The sequence below is a fragment of the Leptinotarsa decemlineata genome, unplaced genomic scaffold, assembly GCF_025532065.1.
Source record: "Leptinotarsa decemlineata unplaced genomic scaffold, Ldec_3_MD MMD2_tig00000218_RagTag_RagTag, whole genome shotgun sequence".
NCBI lineage: Eukaryota > Metazoa > Arthropoda > Insecta > Coleoptera > Chrysomelidae > Leptinotarsa > Leptinotarsa decemlineata.
This window is the reverse complement of record NW_027412545.1, coordinates 2,605,202-2,629,636: the sequence shown is the minus strand read 5'-3', so window position 1 is coordinate 2,629,636 and position 24,435 is coordinate 2,605,202. Positions and strand designations below refer to the sequence as shown.

The window sequence follows — 24,435 nt, the reverse complement described above, 5'->3', positions numbered from 1 at the left end:
CAGTCGGATGAAGTTGTATAAGGCGTGATGTTTCAAATGTTGAAGTGACAATTTCAGGAATCTAATTTTAGGTGAAATTTTCAGTAAACAAAAACAACGAGACATTCTTAGAGGAATTCTTTTTAACACAAAAAACATCTGTACAGGGTGGCCACTTTTTAATGGGATTGAATTCGAAACTTTTAAAACTGTCAATGGAATAGAAGTTATGTTTATAAATACTGTTATGTTTTTCCTCGAGGGTTGACTAATAATTGACTACACTGAATAATCAAACTCAAAACTTTATTTCACTTCAAATACAAGAAACACTTCAACTAAAACTTCAATTATTATTCGAAGATCACTTCGCGTACCGTACTGTACCGTCCACTTGACTGTGTCGATATGCTCGTGGCTAGCGTTTATATATAGTAATAGAAAATTCGCCGAAATTCCATCGAAGTCGGTAGAATTATTCTCGCTACATCTAGAGCGGCAGCGAACATCGTACATTCGCGCACTTTTAGCTACGTCACAATTGGTTCATGGCTACCAGTGGCGGCCGGCGCTATTTTTTTGGTGGATTGATTTACAACAATGCATACCTTCTCTCTGTAGTAATGAAAACAAACTAATCAAGAATGTCAGGGCCTAATATTAGAATAATTTTTAGATATAGTCATAATATCGGGAAAACAAAATCAGGTAACTTTCAAGAATATTAAGAAACTGTCCAGTCATTTTTCATTCGACGGTATATTTTTTGTACAGATCTGTATCAAATTTACCGTTAACAACCAACAAAAACCCACTGAATTACCGGTAAGCAGTAAACCACGATGAGGAATTGAACACATCCGTCTTAAGCTAAGAATATATTTTTTGACTGTGAAAACAATAAACTGAGGTTTTGTTTAGGTCGCATTGTTTGTAATATAAAATGAAAACTGAACCAATATGTGCCTGTGGTTACTTTTGCTCGATACTTGTTAGAAAGTTTAGTCTCACTTTATTTTTTATGATTTCAGCATCATTTTTTAAAACTACTTTTTGAAATTCAGAGGTGATGATGAAACTACTGTTACGGCCTTTCAAAAATTCTTACTGACGTTGGAGGTACCTATATAACCTTAGCGATAACACAGACCGCTGAAGATGCCAGACACTTGCGTCAGTGAAACGTCACAAAAATATATGTTCTAAAAACCCGAAACTACTAACGTTACTAGCGTGTCCTGCTGTCATTATTTTTAATATCATTATCGACATACATTTTGCAAACAACAATCACAAATGCTGTAATACAAGCGCGTGAAAATTCTAAATACAACAAAACAATTGCAAATGCGCATGTCCACTCCAAAAGTCCATAGTCTCGAGACGGTACGGAAGGAGTACATCTTTATGAAGAGAATTGAAACTTTCTATGTTTTAACCTCTTTTATTTGTAACTAACGTTACCGCAGTTTCGTCCTATAAGGACATTTTCAAACTTATACATCAATCATAAAGTTTCAAACTTATACAATGAACATAAAGTTTTAGACTTATACATTAAACGTAAATTTTAATGTATTATAAGTTTGAAAATGTCCGTATAGGAAATTTGTAACTAACTACAGTAACGTTAGTTACAAATAAAAGTGGTAAAAAACAGAAAGTTTGAATTCTCTTTTCTTCATAATGATTTCTTAGCACGTAGTAACGGTAACATCCATCAATTTATTGAATACATCTTTTTTTTACTCCACTCCTGAAATACCGAATACCACAAGTTGCACTCCTTCTACGCCGTTTCTGAAATCCGAACGATTAAGGAGTAAAAAGAATTACTGGGGATAATATTCTAGTTCATCTTTGAGAACATTTTAGGAACAACCGACAAGCAAGAACATGATGCATGATTTACAGATGTAAAGAGTTCATTTTGAACTTATTTTCTTCTGAAGTTCCCAATTTTTTTTTGTCTAAAAAGAGAGCCAAAAACCTGTCTTTCCCAAAAACTAATCTCTCAAATATACCCCTTTCAATTAAAACATATCGATAACTTAACAGTTTGCCATACAAAAACTACTGAACCAATTTTGAACAACTTTCAGTAAAGACAGAGTTTACTGGTCTTTAAACATAATATAATTTCTTCGCTGAAAGCACCACCGACCTTTTCAGAAATAATTCGGGTTACACATTCCTCTGATGTACTTTGTCTATCTAGTAGTCATTGAAACTGTCCCGTTTGCCAATATAATATCCCAGGATCAAAGCTGAATTCGCTGTTTTGGCGAGTTTCATCGAGAGAGGAATATTTGGTCATTAACATGAAACAAAATTCTCATCACGTTCAATTCGACTATTAATTATCACTTGATACCAAATCTGTTTGAAAGCCTGCCTTGGTAATTATTTTCATATAATGCTGATAATGATGTGCTCTTGACACGAGACGATAACTATGGCAATTGCGACTAGCTGAAAAAAATAACCTTTGTAGAATTTCAACTGAGTATAGTATTTTTATAATTGAGTTATTAGTTCACTTTTTAAACATCACTGCGGAGAGATTGATTTCAAACTGATTCTTGTTACAACAAGTAAAATTACGATTATTATTAAACGACTATCATCAAAAATGTAGTTAGATAAACCGGGACCTTACAGATACGTGTGGACCAATTTTCAATATCCAGATTTGATGCTAAATTCCTCGAAAGTCATTATCAAACCTTCATAGAAAATGAACAATTTTGTAACATTATTGCCACAATAACGTTTATCGATAGCAGTAATATTACGTTACAATGGTAAAATTATTCAGAAAATTATTGAATCGACGTGTCAAGAACAGATTCCTTGGTCTGTAAGAGGATCCGCTTCAAAGCTAGCAACTATACACATATCCTTAATGGAATATTCCCTTATTTTTTTTCAAAATATAACTTCAATAATAAATTATAACATTAAAATCAACAGTTCAAAAATAACTTTTCAAAACGCTCGAAGGTGCGAACTCGTTTCCTCCTTTTCATAAAAGAGAATGTATGCATCTCCACTCACAAGCGATTTTGGTGAAATTGGTGACACGTGTGAATCAATGTATTCGTGCCACGTGCCTGCAGAATGCTGTAGATAGAACCCCTGTGATTCGAAAGTGCATAATAATAATAATAATAATATTTATTCGTTCATAACGATCATAACATGATGACATAGAACAAGTCAATAATAAAAATAAAAAATAAATATGATAGATAAAATAAAATAAAATAAAATCTAAATACATAGACAGAAAACCCCGTTGATTGAAACAGTCGATTATATGATTGAAACCGTGGGTACATCAAAATTAAATATAATTATGAACTGAGCCACATTTGGTAATTGTGTTGGCATTCTAATCAACCCATGAAGGCATTAACCAATTATACATTACATAGGATCTTTCAAATACTCATCAACAGAGTAATAGGCTTTGTCAATTAAAAGTTGTTTCACATACTGTTTGAATTCTCTCAGCGACATTTCTCTAACATGAGGTGACAATTTATTAAATAATTTGATACCCATATAAAAAGGACTTGATTCGGTCCTGGCCAGTCTGTGAATTGGTATTTCCAATAAAGTTGAATTTCTTGTACTGTATTTGTTTCTATTCAATGGAGCAAACAATTGTCTGTCTGATTTTACAAACATCAGTATCTGGTAAATATAAATGCAAGGTAAGGTTAAAATTTTTAGGATTTTGAATAGTTCTTTACAGCTCGTGCGTCTACTTACTCTTTGAATATTTCTGACAGCTCTCTTTTGTAAAATAAACACCCTTTGCGCTTCACTAGATAAACCCCAAGCTGATATGCTATATGAGATTAAAGAGTGAACATGTGCATGATAAAACATAAGTAATACAGATTTGTCCACAATTTTATTAAGTTGATACAGGCAATAGCACATTGGTGATATTTTTTTGCACATTTCATGAATGTGATGATTCCACTTACAATCTTCTGAGAGGTTAAGTCCCAAGAATTTAACTGATGTTACTTGTTTTAATGAACCATTTGATGCTTTTAAAAGTAAGCTGTGATCATACCCTTTTGGTGCATAACTAAATCTTACAAAAGAGGATTTTTTATCATTGCAAACTAATTTATTTTTGGAGAACCAATCCTGTGCTTTCAATATTTCTATATGAGCAGAGTCAACTGTAGCGGAGATGTTTGGTCCATTTACCAGTAAGGTTGTATCATCTGCATACATTACAACATCACCTGCAAAATCATTGACATATATTATATAAAGCAATGGTCCCAGAATAGAACCTTGTGGCACTCCCATGGTAGAATTACAGTGAATAGACTTAAACTTGTCTATCTCAACATATTGTGTTCTATTGCCCAGGTAACTTTCAAACCATTTATATGGAATGCCCCCAAATCCATACTTTTCTAATTTATCTAGTAGGATTTTATGGTTAACCAAATCAAATGCCTTACTAAGATCCAAGAAAACACCCAGTGTTCTCTTTCCTTCATCTAGATTATTATATAGTTCATTAAGAAATGTTATTATGGCATGCGTTGTTGACCGCCCTCTTCTAAAGCCAAATTGATTTGCATTAAAGAGTTTATGAAGATCAAAAAAAGAAATTACCATGTGTGCCACACACTTTTCATAAACTTTTGCAAACACACTGGGAACAGTGATGGGCCTGAAATTTTCAACCTGAGTTTTATCACCTGTTTTATGTATGGGTTTTATTTTACCGACTTTCAGAATTTCAGGGTAGATTCCTTCCTCCAAAGAGCTGTTAATCACACAAGTTAATGGTTTAACAATATATGTTGACTTTTTTAACAGACAAGAGCTAATATCATCATTACCAGTAGTATGTGTAGTTTTTAGATTACTTATTATACGTGTTATATCTGTTTCTAGAGCAGGTTTGAAGGAAAAAGTAAAAGGATTGAAATCTTTAAGTGTGAGTTCATATAATGGTTCTTTTATATTGTTCGAAAGTATTGTTGGAATACTATTAAAATACTCAGCAAAATGATTTGTTATTATCTGGGTGTCCTGAACGATATTGTTATCTATATTCAATTGAATGGTATTCGATCTCATCTTTGAATTTTTATTTGTTCCTATTATATTCCAAGCAGTTTTGGCTTTATTTTTAGAGTTGGCAATCAGGCTATTATTATACTTTTTTTTTGCTACATTTAACAGATGTTTGTATAGTTTCTTATATTTTTTATAATAGGCTTTGAAATTTTCATTTCCTGTTAGAGTTAGGGCATATATATTCTTCAAATTTTTGCCGGAAATTAGTAAACCTTTTGTTAGCCATGGTTTTTTTTTTTTGAGGTAATCTATGTTTTAGTTTCGCAGTTTTCAGAGGAAAAGCAATATCAAAAAGGTGTTTAAAAGTTTGAAAGAAGACCTCAAATTTTTCATTTGCGTTTCCTGTACAGTGATACATATCCTCCCAATCTTCATTATGTAATAATGATAAAAAGTACTCAATATTGTACTGGTTATTAAGATCTCTAAATTGGTGCAGGGGTGTTGTTTGAATGGCTTCATCAGAATTAATGTCAATATGAATTAGTTGAGCATTTTGATGATCACTGAGGTAATTATCAACCACCTTGCTATTATATAAACCTATGTCAATATTCGTGCAAATATTATCCAGACAATTACTTGCTCTTGTTGGAGTGTTGATGGTTGATGAGATATTATATGAACTAAGAAGATCTCTTAAGGAGCTGAGGTTTTTGGATTCATCTATAAAATTTATATTGAAATCTCCACACAGTATGAGATTAGGATTTTTATATTTTTCTATTAAGTTCTTAATCGTTTCCTCAAGATTATTTAGAAAAATGTCAAAGATCCCATTTGGACTCCTATAAACTACTATTACTAAAGTATTCAACTTACAATTGTTCAATACACCTAAATTACATCTAATTGCTGTAACTTCAAAATCTATTTCAACAGATTTGGTTTTCACTGTTTCGAAATTTATATTATTTCTAACATAAATGCCTACTCCTCCATGCAATGATTTTTTTCTACAAGAAAAATTAGCATTTTTAAAACCATCTAATCTAAGAGATGAAACCTGATTGTCACGAGCCCAATGCTCAGACACACAATATATGTCACACTTGTTTTCTTCTAAAAAAATTTCCAATTCCAGCAATTTGTTACTGATTCCTTGCATATTTTGATGAGCTAAAGTAAAAACCTTTGTGGTGATAGAACCGAGAAAGTTTTCATTATTCTGCGGTGGATTTATTATTTTGTCAATTTCTGCATTTGATGTTCTAATTCTTTCTATGCACAGTTCAGGCGTTGTTCGCTCATTAGAGGATATAAAAAATGATTTTCTGTGTGTTGTTTTCCTGATTCAGCTTCCTTTAGTTCTGCAGCAAGTGAGTGTTCCCCATATTCTTGAGTCTCATTATCAAGTGATTCCACCTCGCCCGTTCCTAAGTTTATGGGTACATTTGTTATATTCGTTTGCTTTGTTTCTGTATTTTTTTGGACGAGAAGACTTAAGATAAATTTACAGATATACCATTTCCCAGTTCTTTTTATATTTTTTTTGTCTCGGTGATAATTCATCTTTTGAAGTACATTATTACACTCTATTACAGTTGAGGTCAAGTTGTTATACCGTACTTCTTTCATGAGAGATAGATTACTATTGTATATTGTGCTGTTAATGTATTTAATATCATATCTGTAAGGCTGTGTTATGATTATTAGATTGGTGTTGGATAATGTTGAAGAGAGGTGCCTTATTGGAAATTCATGGGTATTATTTGGCCAGATGATTACAGTATCAGCTTTAGTGAAATCCTTACTGATATTTATTGCTGTTGTTATAAGTTCACTGTTCATACAATTCGTCTTCAGAAATGATTGGACACTATATCTGTTATTTAACTGTCTTCTCAGGAAACCTGCCATGTCTTGTCCGTAATTTCCTGCTACAAAAAGGATTTTTTTTTTCAAATCTATTTCAGCTGCTTTCATTCCTTCTAGATTTTTAATATGTTCGTATTTGGTAAGCTCTTCAATTCTTTGGTTATCATAGTAGTCACTTTGGTCATCTTTATTGTTGTTTATACTAACTAGGTTCCGTGATTCACATAAAGATGCATCCATTGATGTTCCCCTATCTATTTTCTTTTCATAGGCCTTACAGCTCTCGTTATTTATTTTAGATACGCCACTGGATTTTGTTAGAGATCAGTCAGTAGAAGTTCCCTTATCTCTTTTTTGCGTACAGGTCTCTGTTTGGGTATCAACATTTTTTGTTTGTTTGACTCTCAGTTTTTGGATCTGCAGTTTTAGTTCAGATATTAAATTTTCTTGCTGTTGTATCAGCTCGTTCATTTCCGTTTCATTTCTTGTGGCGTCCTCGACGAATATTTCATGTTGTTTTTTCAGTTCCTTGATGTGCTTATTCTTCATTTCACTTTCTTCACCGAGTTCTAATAACGTTTTCTCCAAACTGCTAATCTCCATATCATGGGTGGATTCGTCAATGGTTTGTTCAGAACAACACATTATTTTATTTTCTCTTAACCTTTTTAATTTTCTATACCTTGAAAGACAACTTTTATGAAATACACTATTGCAATTTACGCAAATATAATGAATGAAAGGTTTGTTTTTACAACATTTAAAGGATAGTGTTTCTGTACATGACGCCATCTTGACAATAGATTATACCGACAAGGAGTCACATTGTCTGCTGCATAATTGTTCATATCTAATCCATCTAGAGGAAATTCGATGGTAACATTCAACTTGCCTCTAAATCTTTCTGTCAGAGAAACTCTTTTGAAATGAATGACTAAAATATGGGGAAACTTATGGATCGATAGAGACTTTGTGCGTTTTATTCTGTCCTTGCAACTCGTTCATGTCCATCCAAAGTTTCCTCTCTTGTGAAGAAATCCAAGCACTGTGATAAACTCAATTGGTCATTTCTTTGTGGTATGGGGAGTGACAAATCCCAGAAAGGATCGAAGAATTTCGACCAACGAAATTATCTACGATATTAGAGTCATATGTACTCAAATAAATCAGCCATGACTCTTGTGCTTTTCCGCTGTCGCTCAATTTTTCTTTAATCTCCGTTAAGGTCGGTTTAGGTTTCTCAATAATTCTATTAACGTCATCATGTAAACCTTCTAAAAAATAAAGAAGGAACTCCTGGCCGTGAATCGAGGGGCAAAACTCTCAATCTGACTTTTTAAGGAGACTGTGTTCATGCTCTATCAGATGAATTTTCTGACCACAATTCCTTGATAACTTCTGCGAAAGCTTTGATTAAAGCACCCTCCGTACTAGAAATATTTGTATTGATATCTTTCATGTACTCATCCTTTTTCAAATATTCCAGTAACCATCTCGTATATTACACTGTTGATGAAACAGGTGTTGCCAATATTTTTCAACCCATTAAGCATTAAGGGTTTTGACTGAGGAATGTATCACTGATCTAATTGTGTTGTAGCTGTTGGTGATACCTTCATAAAATAATATGCAAATTTTCGCTTGGATGTTTGAACTGGAATTATAGATCAGGTTTGTAACACTATACTTCATATCCCAAGAGAATTTATCGATTACAGGGCTAACCGAACAATATAAAAACTCACAAAAATAGTTTGGTTCGGCATCATAACAGTTATTTGTAGTGGCGTCAGAATAACTTTAACGCCGGAATATATAAATCGCTTTCAACGAAAATAAATGAGGAATTTCATTACCTATTGACACTTAGTCTGTTGCATCCCTTCAAGAATTGTTATGAATTATTATGGATCTCGAAACGTCCAAGATCAGAAGAGAACCACGAGTCATCAGTCTAGTTCACATGTACGATAAAAAATTACGAAATTCATAAACAAATTAGTAAAAAAAAATTGAGGTTCATTTTTTTTTTAATATCTCGAAGAATATTGAAAAATTTCGAATTTTAAAAGGTATCCAAAAAGATCATTAAATTTGCTAAAAGAAAGATCCGACTCCCGGAGCTATACCTCTATTATTTATAATTTTTACAGAGCCCTGAAACTAGACCCAAAAACATGTAGTCTGGCATTCGCGCACGGTGCGTCAATATGACACAGCAACAAAAAAGTATTTGAATATATTAAGTATGAAAATTAAGGAATGAAAAAATTCATATAGTTTTGGAATACATTCAATGAACAATAAACCGCGGTTAAAAAAAATTTTATTCCAATATTCCATTAATTATGCATTTGATAATCAATAATCTTTTATAAACTGAAAGTTAACATAAAAACCCTGATTAACAAACTAAAATCCTAGAATTGTTTTCACTTCCTGAAGTTATTCTTAATAGGCTAATGAATGGTGCCGTTGCAAAAATTACAAAATTTTGATTTTCCACTTTTTTTATCAACAAATAACGATTTTAAAAAAAGTTGATAAAAAATGCCTTAATCTTGATTATTTTGAAATCTAACAGTTAAAAGCTACTTAAAAATATCAATTTTTTACTGATATTGTTTAAAAAATTGTTATATATATTGTTTATGAGTTAAAAGCTACATAAAAAATAGAAAAAAAATAAAAGAACACACATGGCTACTTTTATTATATAATTTAATTTATCTCCATATTTAAGAAAAAATGTAAAAAATTAATTCATTTATAACAAATGGTTTTTTTAATAAACAAATGAAAATATTTTTTTTAATCTCAAAGAACAACAAAATTCATGATTTTTAGAAAAAAAATTATTCCTGAATTTCAATATTTGGTCGCAAAAAACGATTGTTAATAAATCAACGCATTTTTAGCAACAATACATTTTTTTAAAGAGCCGTTTTTTTTCTAAAAATCATAATTTCCATCAATAAGTATATTATGAAAAAAAAGTTTAGATTTACTCATAAACAATGTATATGTTTATAACATATTTTTTAAATAACAGTTAAAAAAAATATTTTGAAGTAGCTTTTAATCGTTAGATATCGAAACAATCAGGATTTAGAAAAAAAAAATCATTTACTTTTTTATTAACGCATTTTTAGCAACAATAAAGTTTTTTTAAAGAACCGTTTTTTCTCTAAACATCATAATTTCCATCAATAAGTATATTACGAAAAAAAGTTTGGATTCACTTATAAACAATGTATATGTTTATAACAATTTTTTTTATATAACAGTAAAAAATAAAAAAATATATTTTGAAGTAGCTTTTAACCGTTAGACATAGAAACAATCAGGATTTATAAAAAAAAATTTAACTTTTTTTAATTTTTAATTGTTAATAAAAAAGTGGAAAATCTGAATTTTGTTATTTTTGCAACGGTGATCTATTCATTAGTATATTCAGTATATTAACAATAACTTCACTGAGTGAAAAAAATTCTAGGGTTTCAGGTTGTTAATTATCAGGATTTTTATGTTAACTTTCAGTTTATAAAAAATTATTAGCAAATTTGATGATCTTTTTGTGTATTTTTTTTAAATTTGAAAATTTTGAATATTTTCCGAGATATTCACAAAAAACCAAACCTCATTTTTTTACTATGTTTATAACTTTTGTAATTTTCTTCAGCGCTTTTTCGAACTTTTCCTTAAACTTTCTACGTGACAATACGAATCGAATGACACCTTGATCGTAATTTTCGGAGACTATATAAAAATTTTAGAGGAAAATGGTACAGGGTTATTCACTATAAATTACCCACCCCTTATCATCGTTATTATTGCCTACAGAAAAAAAAGTTAAATGTAAAAGTTGTGTATTTATGACTAAATTTTGATAAAATGCTGTCAAAAATACAGAGGCGTGCAGATTTCAGGGGATACAAATTTTTTATTATTTTTTTTAAAATGGGACATCCAGTATATTATTGCATTTTTGGAATGATCTTTTTTTCATGATTTCAAAAATATACCATATGTTACCCCTATCTTATACCGTTTTCAAGTTATTAGACGTCGATTAATAGTGAATTCATTCATGCACGACGTAACTTAGTCTTAACATAACTTAATCATAAACTTAAGATGAAACTATATTTTTTTTATGGTAATGTTCATGCACGCGACTTTAGGACTCAAGAGTGATTTAAGAAAGTCATAAGTTGGCCAACTTTCAATTTTTCGTGCAAATCAGGTTCTGCGACTTCTGCGCATGTTCATTAGACATCTTAACAAAGACGAAAAATAAAATGATTATTAGATAGAGGAAGATGGTAGAAAGAACCGCCTTCATCATAAATTGCCAACTGGAAACGTCAATTGTATTCGAATTATGCTGTGAATATCGCGAACTGGAAATTATTCTAATTATTTAAATAACTCATCGTTCAGTTCAGAATTAAGATACACTACCGAATTAAATGCTATCCTATGAAAGTTAATATTTTTCAAGTAAGCTATGGAAATGACAACTATATTATGTTTGTTTAGTGACATTTCTTTAACAGAATAATCAAAATGGTTTACAGTGAGGAAGAAAAAGTTCAAATATATACTTGTTATATACAAAACAAAAATAATAAACGTGTGGCAAAAAGAGCATATAGGGTATTGTATCCAAAACGTCCAACACCGTCAGAGAATACATTAAAGAATATTGACCAAAAGGTGAATCATACTTTCAGTTTCAGTATAAAAAAGCGTGTTATTCAAGAAAACCAGGAATAACAGCTAGATATACTGCTTCATTTCGAAGGTAAGCCTATGCATATTAATTCGCAAATAGACTTTTCTGAAACATTGCATTATTTTTTAGAAAATTCTGAATGTAGTATGAAGGATATAGCAGATCAATTAGGTAAAAGTTATTCCAAAATCCAACGTACGTTGAAAAAACAACTACAAACCATATAAAATTTTACCCGTGCAAGTTTCAACAGAGGAACATAAGAGGAAAAGGCTGGAATTTTGCCAACAGATGATTCAAAACTTGAATGCAGATACCGATTATCAAACTAAAATATTATGGACTGATGAGTCATATTTTTCCACGGCAGGAGTTTTCAATAGGAAAAATCGAAGGTCGTGGGAAAGAAAGGACAACAGAAAACGATTGTTTAAACAAATGAAGAAATCAGGAAGAAAACTGTTAGCGTTTGGTGCGGAATTTATAGAAATAAAATTGTTGGCCCAATATTTTATGATTATATATTGACAGGAGTTACCTATCAAGAAATACTTTTCCCAGAAGTAAAAAATATTCTTATACAAAAATTTTCGGAAGCCGAGCTTGCCAATACGATTTGGATGCAAGATGGAGCAACCCCTCATCTACCTGTTCAAGAACATTTGAAAAATGTATTCCCAATATGGATAGGAAACAATGGAAGCATTAAATGGCCACCTAACAGTCCAGACTTGACCCCTATGGATTCATTTTTCTGGGGATTTCTTAAAGACATTGTTAATAACGATAATAATTCAATTAATTAAAGACACGATTCGACGTGAAATAATGAATCTGAATGTCAATAATGAAGCAATTTCTGATACACTTATAAATATAAGAAGAGGTTATCAATTATGCATTGACAATAATGGTGGGCATATTGAACATCTGTTATGACTGATCATGTTATTCAAATTTCCTAAATAAATTTTTTGTTTTCTATTTTTCAATATTTGAAATTTTTCTTCCCCACCTCTAATGACTCAAAAACGTTATAAGATAAGGGTAACATACGTACATGGAAACTAGACTACGTTACAGAAAAGGCAGTTACTCAAAAGATAGAGACACTCGGAAAAAGTGTCATATAAATATGATTTTGTAATAAGTTTTATTTTGTGTGAATATAATTAATGAGCTTAATTAACACTTAACAAAAGGTCATAAGGATATATGATACTTGAGATTATGCCGATTAGGCGGGATCCTTAAAGTAATGCAAGATGCGCTAAGATAAAAAGCCGTTGAGGTGTCAGAAAAAACAAGAACAAGACGAGTGGCTATAGCCTATCAAATATTGATAGTTTTCTTAACCACTCTCAGAAATATTGCTAGTTGATGTGAAAAGAAATTCAAAAGAAGAGAGACGCAATATAGCATTCATAAAAATGGTGACGAAAGTATTCCAGATTCTAAAACAATGAAGCTATACGATAATTCGATTCAGTCCAACCACCACGAAACCAACGAATTAAAAAAAATGAAAGTTTTACTGTTACACTTCAAAGTAAATGTGTAGTGAAAAAATAACATCCATTGGCATTTTCACCAAGCCTCAGTGAAGGCGAAAGCATACCCCTATGGATATTTTCGGTTAGATGAATAAAAGAGAAACTCATCGTACTCCGTTCTCAAATAAAAACACAACTGGGGAGAGAGTATTGGTGGTTTGTTTAGACAGCTGAAAACAATATATCGGCCGAACCTAAAAAAATCTGGGATTTTATCGATGATGAAAAAGGAAATATTTGAACTTCAGAAACAATGAAGAGTGGTTATACCAAAGACTACAGAATACTATTCGGTAAACTTTGGTTATACTGTCTCAGTAAACCTCAGAATGAATTGCATTTCCATCACGAAATATAACAAAGATATTTTCAAAGCTGCAAAAAAGTTAAAAATGAATTAATGATTGGCCAAGATTATATACCTAGCTTTGTTTTCAAAGTTTGTGTTTACGCGGTAATTAAATCGTTGATGCATTTATTCAAATTATTTCAACGTACCAACGTATCCTACTTCTTGAAATATCACGAAGATTCGTCCAGTCCTAGAAAAGGCAGTTCCGACTTGAATAGAAAATTATTGAAAAATATCCATTCTGCGTAATTTCTCTAAATTATTGGGAACAATTGTGTATAGTGTGCATCAAAAATTATATCAAGAATTTAATATCGAAAAATCCAATATGAAAAATCATGTATGATCAATTTGTCTCGTATGTCAAAGTTTTTGGCAGATGCAGTTGAAAATCTATACATTTAATATTCGGCTTCGCTGCTAATATGGTTAATATTTTTAGATCCTACTTAATCGATAAGTATCAATCAGTATGCGACCTATTTAGTCACATCAAGGTTGCCACAGGGTTCCAATTTCGATCCACAGCTGTTTCTATTCTTTATTGACCACCGTCCCCGAATTATTGTTTTTCCAAAATTATTTTATGTCAATAACCTCAAGATTTTCAACAATACAACAATAGACAGTGAATCAGACTGTTTGCATCTACAGAATAACATTGATTCAATTTTTCAGTGGTGTCATGATAATTAATCATCTCCAATGAAATATTCCCAAAGGTTCCTTCGTTTCATAATATAAGAAGTTTGAGACGATTGAACATGCAATATCAAAATATGTAGAGAGATCAATGACTTGGCCGTCATGGTTGATCATGAATTGACAAAATAACTGTGTTCTTAGTGAGACAGGGTGGAGACTTTAAGAATATTTATAAAATACAACTATACAAGGTGTCAATTTGAAAACTTTCACCCTTAATATCTTCCTTCCAGTAAACAATATGAGGAATCGCAAAAACAGGTCGATTTTATTGTCAAGAGGGACACTTTCAAGGACTAATTGCAGCTCTCGTGCAATTCTGCTTCTAATGATACCCTGACTTATTATTTTTTTATGAGCATTTTTGGAAAAATAGTGTTCGAAAGTAAAATAAGTAAAGTACGCCTATTCTGAAATACATGGTTTGACCAGAACTGGTAAGAATATTAGGTGGTACCGTTCCAACCCTTTATTAGAGGTAACATTGGCATTAGCATTTTCCGAAAAATAGCGTTCTAAAATAAGAGAAGCAATCATAAGTACGCCTATACTAAGATGCATGGTTTGCAGGGCCGTCGCCATGAGGGGGATGAGGGGGGAGCCTCCCCCCTGCTTTTTCGACTTGGGAAAAAGTTGGGAAATTTTGGGCCGTGAAGATAAAAAAAAATAATAGTAGAAAACAATAAGTACAATATTATTTAAGTGTTGTTTCCTTTCATTTGTATTGAATATTCCTATACATGGTGGAAGACCAAGGACCTGGTCCAAAGTAGAATAATTCCCATTATTATTTTTATAATTACCAAAATTTATTTTTGTTTGTGCATAACCTAACGGGCATAAGCATTCAGCCAATCTTTGGATAGCTAAGTAAGAAAATTAATATATTCTAGTAGTAACTAATCCCCCGGCTTTCATTTTTTCGAAAGTTGGGAAATTTTTCTGGTGGGGTTGGGAAAATTTGGATTCCTTCCCCCCTTGGTATTTCTTTTCGCTACGGCCCTGATAGTTTGACCAGAACTGGTAAGAACATTAGCTACAATTAATTTACATCAAAAAGTAGTCTAATAGTAAAACGTAGATGGTAGTAAAGTTGTGTTCAGTGAATGCTTAGTTTTCAATTCTCATCGCAGAAAGTATACAGATAGCTGTCTTTCTCTGCTACTTCTGCTGTAAAAAGTTTCTGTTTTCAGGCAAACAATTGGTACGCAAATTTGAACGATGTGGTAGTATTGTGCATACAGTTGTACCTGTTGGGCTGTTCACTGATTAAATGAGTGCACAAAAATGGTAAAATGGTTTACATTCTTCAAGACAGAACTGAAATGATTATAATTTATGGAGAAATTGGAAATGCCCACGAACGCCAGTATATCTTTTTAACGAAAAACATCCAAATTGTAATCTAAGTCATCGGTATGTGTTTGATTTGGTGAGTTAGTTTTACGAAACTGGTTCAGTGACAAATAAAAAGAAAATAACGTTTGCTGCAGAGCCAACGATCTCCTTACGATCAGTATCAGAACAGACGGGAATGTCACGCGAGACTGTAAGAAAAGCATTGAAAATGCATAAATTTCATTCTTATAAAATGCAGATTCTTCAAGAGCGCCACGAGGATGATTATGATAGAAAAATAGATTTTTGGGAAATCATATCTCATCGAGTCAATACCATCCCTAATCTTCGGTTAAACATCTGCTTTAGCGATGAGTGTTTATTTTTTCTGAATAGCAATGTTAACAGACAAAATGGGGGATGTCCCTCCTGACGAAAATCAAGTAGTTTTCATAAAAGAACTCTGAAACAACGCATTTTAAACTTATTATTCCAACCTTTTTCTTTAAAAAATTATTTAAATACTTAAAAAAGAGGAATTAAATAATGCATTCAACATTTAAAGGGATTCGTTTCTATTTCACCATTTGGCAACATCGGTTATAGCTAATAAAGGACAATGAATCTGTTACCTGTATGAGACAAACAAAGATGACATATTTCAGAGGCGTGCTGGTCTTTTTACTTATGTTCCGAGTTCCGAGACATTCTGTGACATATGACATTTTGTGCATCTAACCTATCTTCCTCTATATAAATAAATAACAAAACGACTGTTGTTTATGTGGCTTGTGGAGGTGGTATTGAACTATAATTTATATTTTGCCTTAATTGTTGATTTATAAAGATAATATCTAGGTACGTATAAATTATTTCAACTTGATATAGGCGCTGTTGCCAATATGTGAATTTGAAACAAATCCCTTTAAAAATTAAAACCCAACATTTGAAACATCAATTTGATATTTTTCGAAGTGAATTTAAAAAACTCATGAATTAAACTCAACTTTATTTTGTTCAAACTTGCATTTGCTGTAATAACCCAAATTGAGGAACATGCCCCATTGCCGCTATTGGATTGACAAAACCCCACATATTTTTCGGGAAAGGCATACACAACACCCACAAAAAGTTAATGTTTGGACTGGTATTCGTGAAAATGCCATTATTGGTCTATTATTTCTGGAAGAAAACTTGAGTGGCAATCTATACCGTGAAATGCTTGAAAAGACTATCGATCCTCTCATAAATCATGAGCTGGAAACTCAAATGGATGTAGTAGGATCTGTTACATTTCCAGCAGAACGTAAAGTTCTGCTGGAAATGTAACATTTCCAGCAGAACATTTCGAACAGTTTATAAGATACACGTAAATAGATTTTATGTTTGAAATGTCTCTCTGGCAGATTATATTTTATTTTGTAACAGGACAATAACCAAAAAATAAAAATCCCACGCGTGATACATTTACTCCTGTCATTCAAGGGTTGGAACGGTGCCACCTACATTTTTATTAAAAGGAGTCAATACAATAATGCATCTCAGAATAGGCAAATTCTAATTAAACGCGTAAGTTTAGAAAGCTATTTTTCAGAAAATGCTCATTAAAGAATTATAAGTCAAGGTACCATTGGAAGCAGAATTGAACGCCAATTCAAATGATGTACGACATGGCCCCCTTCCCATTTAAATTTCTAAGGATAACTACTCCTCCTAAGGGGTTGAACCACGAGGGCTACAAATATTCCTTGAAAGTGTACCCCTTGATAATAAAAATGACCTTTTTTTCGATTCCTCATTTTGTTTACTGGAAGGAAGACATTAAGGGTGGGACGTTTTCAAATTGACACCCTGTATATCATAGTTACGTATTGAGTAAACTAGAATAAGAAGAATCTCACCTGACTTATGTTTCCAATATAGAACGAGTTCAGAGGCAATTTTTGAAATGTCTGTTCTATAAAACAAATGGAAATATTCCTGAAAGAGAAATCGGCTATTTCATTTTACTGGATTAGTTCAATTTTGTAGTGTTGAGCATGAGAAGATTATACTGGGTGACAACGAAATCATTATACACTGGAGTAACAAATTTTACTTTGGTATATTATGAAAGCATATTCCTTTATTGTGAGATGTTCATTACACAGTTTACCAAACCGCAACACGTGTTTCTTGAATACGTTATGGATTTTCATCAAGTATCGGCCGATTGTATCACAGAAAATGTTTAAATTTCAAGAATATCTACTTAAAACCAATTATCCACAAATCTTACTTTTGTGGTTTATTTGACACCATACACATTCGATTTTAGATTCAGAGATGGAGAACTTTTGATTAGAACATCGAAATTACCTCTAAAACATTGTAAACAGATCTCATTATTGTCAGAAAGTGAATAATAAACATTTTGAATACTTTACAGATTCTAAACAGAATATGAAACTGCTTATTACTCAGGATCGAGGTGTCTGATTTTCAAAAATGAAAATAATGTTAGAGAATTAAAAGACGAGACCATCGTTTCTATTTGAAAAAAAGTTGATAACAGTGGCGTTTTTTCACCAACAAAAAATGAAAATTATAATTTTTTTTATGTAAATTTTGTCCAATTTTAATGTCTAGTCCTGATTAAAAGAAGTAGATATTTTACCCATTTTCAATAATTTTCAACGATTTTTTTCCAAAAGCATAAAATATTAACACAAGTGTATAACTGTACTAATCCGACCGTACAATAATTTTTGGTTAAAAAAGATTTCTCTAGAGCGGAAAATACACTTTCCTGTCTCCACTTTCCGCAACAGCCAAAAACGTAGGGCATGTTTGGAAAAGCACTATTTCATATTATCCAACTGGCGTTAATATAAATTGTTAGTTTCGGGATGAATTTTAACGATGATTTATCACTTTATGTTATTTGGCTTGTTTGTTTTACTTGTAATTTCACTGAGACATTTTGCTTGTTATTGTGTATATAGAGAAATATGTTTTTTCATTTGTACTTTTCAACAAAAAATATAAATAGATAATTATTTCATGAAGAAGTAATATAATAACTGTTTCATGAGGAATGAAATCACCACCCTTATATTTGTCTAAGACAGGAGACATGATTTTACGTTTACCACCCCATGCAATGCAATTTATGAGCCATGACAAAATAAATGACCCTTGTTGATATAAAGAACTTATTTTATAAAAGACATTTCCGAAAATGAAACTTATTTTCCTTTCCTATTTTGTACGGCCTTTGGTTAGATATCAAAGACTTACCAAAAAAATGCATATTCGAACTGCTTCAAAAATTGGAAAAAACGCTTGCAGAAGTGTATTATATTTGAGGGGAACTACTTTGAAGAGGACTAAGTAGAAATTGATGAATAAATAAATATGTTTAGAGAAGAATGAAATGTCACTATATTTTTTATAGAAAATGTTGTTTACACATGCATTGACGTTGATTTAAGTAACATCGGTTGTTAAGACGCCGTATAAACGTCGTGACTAATTCAAAGTATTTGTTGGAGTTGATCTCATACTATGAGATTTTGGTTTTGAATTCCTTGGTGCGGAGTGTATTGTGTTTTAATTAATCATGTCTCACTCCTCTCTAATGATTCCTAAAGTGATTAACTATGGCTTTGCTCTATATCAGTTTTGTCTCATGGAGAAAAGTAGCCATGCTTGTAAAAAGTTGAATCAACCATCGAAGTATTACTTGGCATCTCCTGCAGTAATTTTCAATCTATACAGAGTGTTTATTATACATTCGGTTAAAATATAAGGGACTATTCCTTGGACTATTCTAAGGATATTTTGTCCTTTGATGATTTTGATAAGGCGCTTTGTTTGGAAGATACGGGGCGAAAAAGAATTTCGACAATGACAATTTTGGTAATTTCAAAATTATCAACGTAGCCGTATAGCGTATTACACTGGACCTACCAAGTAAAAAAATCTGACAATTCCGTTGGTATAGTTCAGGTAAAGATATTAGTGCAACCTACCTTCCTACTTACTCACATATATTAAATACAATCGATCACTTCAAAAACACTTCACTAACTTTCTTCGAAAGCTTCTGATAATTCCTCTGTTTCACTATCACTGTCGTCGTTTAAATCAATATTTCCACCATTAATATGGTCCAATCTCCGTATAGTCTTTTTCAACTAAAATTACTTTTTTAATCTTTTTCTGCCAGTCTTCTTCGGTAATATTAGATAATTCTTCTTTAATTAGCTCTATTACCTTCTTATGAAAATTTGAAAAATTATTTTTACGCCTGATGTTTTGTTTCAATTTTCCCGAAATTAACTCGACGGGATTGAAAACACAAAAATAGTAGGGAAGTATCAGTATTGTGTGTCCATACTTTTCAGCAATACTCTCAAAGGCATACACTTTTTCAAATGTTTTTGTCTGCAAAACTTCAAGTAGTTGGTTTTTGGTATAGTATTCTTCAAAATCCAAATTGTTATTCATTGAAAAACTTTATATTTCATCTTTCCTCGAATTTTTATTCGGTACTTTGATGAGCTGTCGCGAATGATAGGAAGCATTGTCAAGGACTATTACACTATTCGCATCCAAATTTGGGATCAATGTGTTTTCAATCCATCTCTCGAAAATATTGGCTTCCATGTTCTTATGATAGTCAACATTGCAGTTCTCAAGTATTTTTTCCACATAATTTGAAAGAATTCGGAACCCATCCTTTCTTCCACCGCAATGCACAATGATTAGTCGCGATCCTTTGTTTGCGGGCATGTTAGGCGTACACATTCTCAAACCATCAGTCCATCCTTTCGTTACTGTGTCGTGAGTTTCATACCAAGTTTCGTCCAAATAGAAAATTTGCCGTTGTTCTTTTTGTGTATATTTAGTTATTTGTTCTAAGTATTTGTTACGCAATTCCACTATTCTTCTGCTTTCCATAACTGCTTGACATTTGTTCATTATTTTAAATCTAAATCCTAGTTTATTTATCCAATTCTGAAGAGTTTTGTCACAGCATCTCACGTTATGGCCGGAAGTATTCAATTTCTTCCTTATGATATCAGTTGTAGAAATCTCATTGCTTTTGTAACAGTCGTATATTGTTTTTTTTCAATAATTTTATAAGATGAACATCTAAAGGTTTTGTAATCGTGTATCACATCGCGTCTTGCGTTCATAAGGTTTTTTTTTGACTATTTTACGTACAGTTGAGAAAGGAGTTTCGGTCAAATCTAATGTTGCTTCTAAAAGTTTGTTTCCATCGAAACCAAACTTGATATGGTGATTATTATACACATTAAAATATACTCTCTGTGTTTCAATATTCGAATGCATCCGAATCTTATTCACTGGTATCTCTTTTTCGCATTGTTCACCATAGCCATTGGAATCACTACACTGGAAAAAGTCTGCGTTTGTAAGCATATAACAAAAATTTCAAGTAATTATAACTGAACCAATATCGAATTTCAACACTCAAATTGCAATCAGTTCTTCCTGAACTGAACACGACGGCGATAACCAGCATCTCCGCACTCCCCGATTTCTATTCGTCACCGTAACATAACTTCAAATTAAATTTTATGACTCTTCAGCCAATCATAAAACTCGGTTAGTAAAAATTATCCAATAAAACCCGCCAATTCTACAGTCCACGTGGACTATTTCACTACCGATTCATTTCTATGTATTGGTTTTTTTGACCTTTGAGAGTGCCGTCAACTTTAGGTGTGCACTATACCTATCAAGAACATTCCGATTACTACAAACGGCTGCAGACATTCAATTTGAATATTATGTCTTGTAAGTGATCCTAGTGTTTTTGAAACGATGAGGAGAAGATTGGATTCTTCCATCCAAGCGGGGAGTAGTCATTTTCAACGGTTCTTGTAGATTAAGGAACGTTACATGTAATTTTTGGTAATAAATTGTTATTGTTGAAATGTTCGCTTCGTATCTTCGAAAGAAAGCGCCCTATCAAAAATCATCAAAGGACAAAATATCCAAGGATAGTCCCTTAAATTTTTGCCGCATGTTTAATAAACACCCTGTATAACCTAGTTCTTGATAGTTAATTAGTGAAAATTAAATCATTATACAAAAATTTCACTACTCGCATACTCCAATTATCATTAAACAAAACGAACCCACTTATTCTAATCAAAATGACGAAACATAAAAATTTCATATCGTGGAAGTACCTAAACGGCATTCAACTTTCGTTGAGCGGGATAATAGGCAAACCTTCGGTACACGGAGTGAATCTCGACGCGGGAAATTGCTTAATCAACGAATGTAATAAAGATTTTATCTTGCACCAAAACATTATCCAATAACGAAATAGACGGAGTTTACATTTAGCAATTGAGAAAATGAATAAAACTGAATTGAAAACATCCAAAAATATCTTTGAAGAGAAAATTGAGAGAAAATGAGAACCATACACAAAAAAACCGAAATGTATTCAAAGTTTTCTATGAACAAAGTTAATTACGCTATCAAACGAGTAAAAATGGCTTACGTGAAATTCAAATCGACTGGCAGAGTTACTTCTATATTTTGAAAAGGAATTCAATATCATTCAATGGCTTGTTTTAGTCCGGTCAAATTAGACTAAAAATAAGAGTGAAGGTACATAAATTTACAACAAGCTGCAAATGCGTGTAACTGTTCAAAACATGATTAAAAATAAAATTTCAAAATTCCGAATGATTGCGATGCCTGGAAAAAAATTTATTCGAGTTCAAAGGTCAAAAATCTCGAAAAAAATCGGTTTTTCGCGATTTTCAGGAATCGTTGTTTGATGACCTCAGGATGCCTAAAACACAAAAGTCTGCCATTTACAATTGTTTCCAACAGGTCAATATTGAAATTAACAATACTAATACGACATACATCATTGACGGTGGATACTTACTACATCGTGTTGTGTGGGATAGTGAAGAAACATTTAGCATTATTTTAAATAAATACGTTCAGTATGTACGTAGACATTTTGGTGCCAGAATTACGATCGTATTTGATGGCTATGATGATTGCCCGAGAAATATTAAAGCTGCAGAACAACGTCGTCGAACTTTAGCAACATCTTCATCTTCCGATATTCTATTTGATGAACATTTGATGAATTTGATGACAGTTCCTACCAGTCAACAGAAATTTCTTGCAAATACTCACAACAAATCTCGGTTCATTTCAATGTTGAAGGATAAGTTTATTGGTGAAAAGATATTGGTTAAACAGGCTAATAACGATGCCGACGTACTGATTATTGAAACAGCTATTGAGCAATTTAATTTGTCAAATACAACTATTGTTGTTGGGGAAGATGTAGACTTACTCGTACTTCTTACTGCTCGAACTCCACCTGAAAAAACTATTTTCTTTCTAAAGCCAGGAAAAGCTCAAAGTCAAACCGAAATATATTCGTCAAAGAGTTTATCTACTTTTGCAAAGAGTCAAAATCATGTACTATTTTTACACGCAATAACTGGCTGTGATACGACGTCTGCATTTTACAGGAGGGGTAAAGCAACAGTCTTTAAAATGTTTGAAAAACAAGATTTAGTTCAATGTGCTGAAGTTTTCAAAAAAAGTAATTCTACTCAACAAGAAATTATCACCAAAGGGAATCAGTTTCTTCTTTCTATGTACAAAGCTCTGAAAAAAACACCTGCTTAGATAAGTATTGATATGCATGTTTCGTAAAAAACACTAAAAATAAGAAACAGGTGCAGTTAGCTTGTCTTTCTCCAACCTCAGTTGCTGCTCATCAACATCTTTTCCGGGTATATTACCAAGTTCAAGTGTGGCTTGGTTATCAGCTAGACCCAAAAGACTGGGGTTGGAAGCTGGTCGACAATGCATTAGAACCTATTCAGACTTTAGTCCCACCTGCGCCGGAAAAACTGCTGAACACAATTTTTTGCAACTGTAAAAAGTAATGCAGCGCTAAATGTGGTTGTAAAAAAGTTGGACTGTTGTGTTCTCTGGCATGTACACAATGTCAAGGCCAGTCATGTTCTAATGCTGAGTCACCAATAGTGGAGGATTCATTTGATACCAACGAGGAAACATGCGATACATCATTCTTGACGAAGACCAAGAAGAAGAACGACAAGAAGAAGTATTTGAAGGTTATGACTCAGATGAATAAATTTTTACATTTTTTTAATTTCAATCGCTTTTATGGTATCCAACCCTTCTTAATATATTTTATTATGCAAGTTTTCAATTTGACAGAATCACAACAGACATGTTGGGGGAACCACGTTAAAAAAACGCGCTAGGTACACTACCTCATAGGTGGCGTGGAAACGTGTACATATAATGACGATTACAACTTTTACAACTTTTTGACTCGTCGTATCTCAGAAACGGTGGCTCTAAGAAAAAAAAGTATTGATACATTTTTTATAGAGAATTTTTGGATCTACAATTTTTATCTGAAGTTATTTCATGAATAAACTTACCGTTTTCCTGAAAATCGCAAAAAAACAATTTTTTTCGAGATTTTTGACCTTTGACATCTAATAAACTTTTTTCCAGGCATCGCAATCATTCGGAATTTTAAAATCTTATTTTTAACAATGTTTTGAACAATTACACGCGTTTGCAGCTTGTTGTAAATTTATGTACCTTCCAGTGTCTAGATTGACCGGATTATTTGATGAACCTCCAATAAATAGATGATGTTACTTGTATATTGCAAAACAAATTTAAAACAGAACGTTTTGGATTTTTCATCACATATTGAATATGTCAGACAATTCAAAAGTAAGATGTACTCCAGATGTTATGCAGAGAAAGTGAGTTCTAATGAGCTA

General features: G+C 32.2%; 1 protein-coding gene across 2 annotated transcripts in view; it reads right to left on the bottom strand.

The window, feature by feature from the left end:
• The window catches only part of Tpst (Tyrosylprotein sulfotransferase), a 95,736-nt gene that overhangs the window by 53,107 nt on the left and 18,194 nt on the right, over positions 1 to 24,435 (bottom strand). Inside the window, exon 2 of one of the 2 annotated variants that reach the window (XM_074173260.1) lies at positions 17,506 to 17,584. The exons of the other annotated variant lie outside the window; for it this stretch is intronic. The gene's annotated coding sequence lies outside the window, so the exon portion shown is untranslated. The remainder of the gene's footprint in view (positions 1 to 17,505; positions 17,585 to 24,435) is intronic. 2 annotated transcript variants of the gene reach the window in all.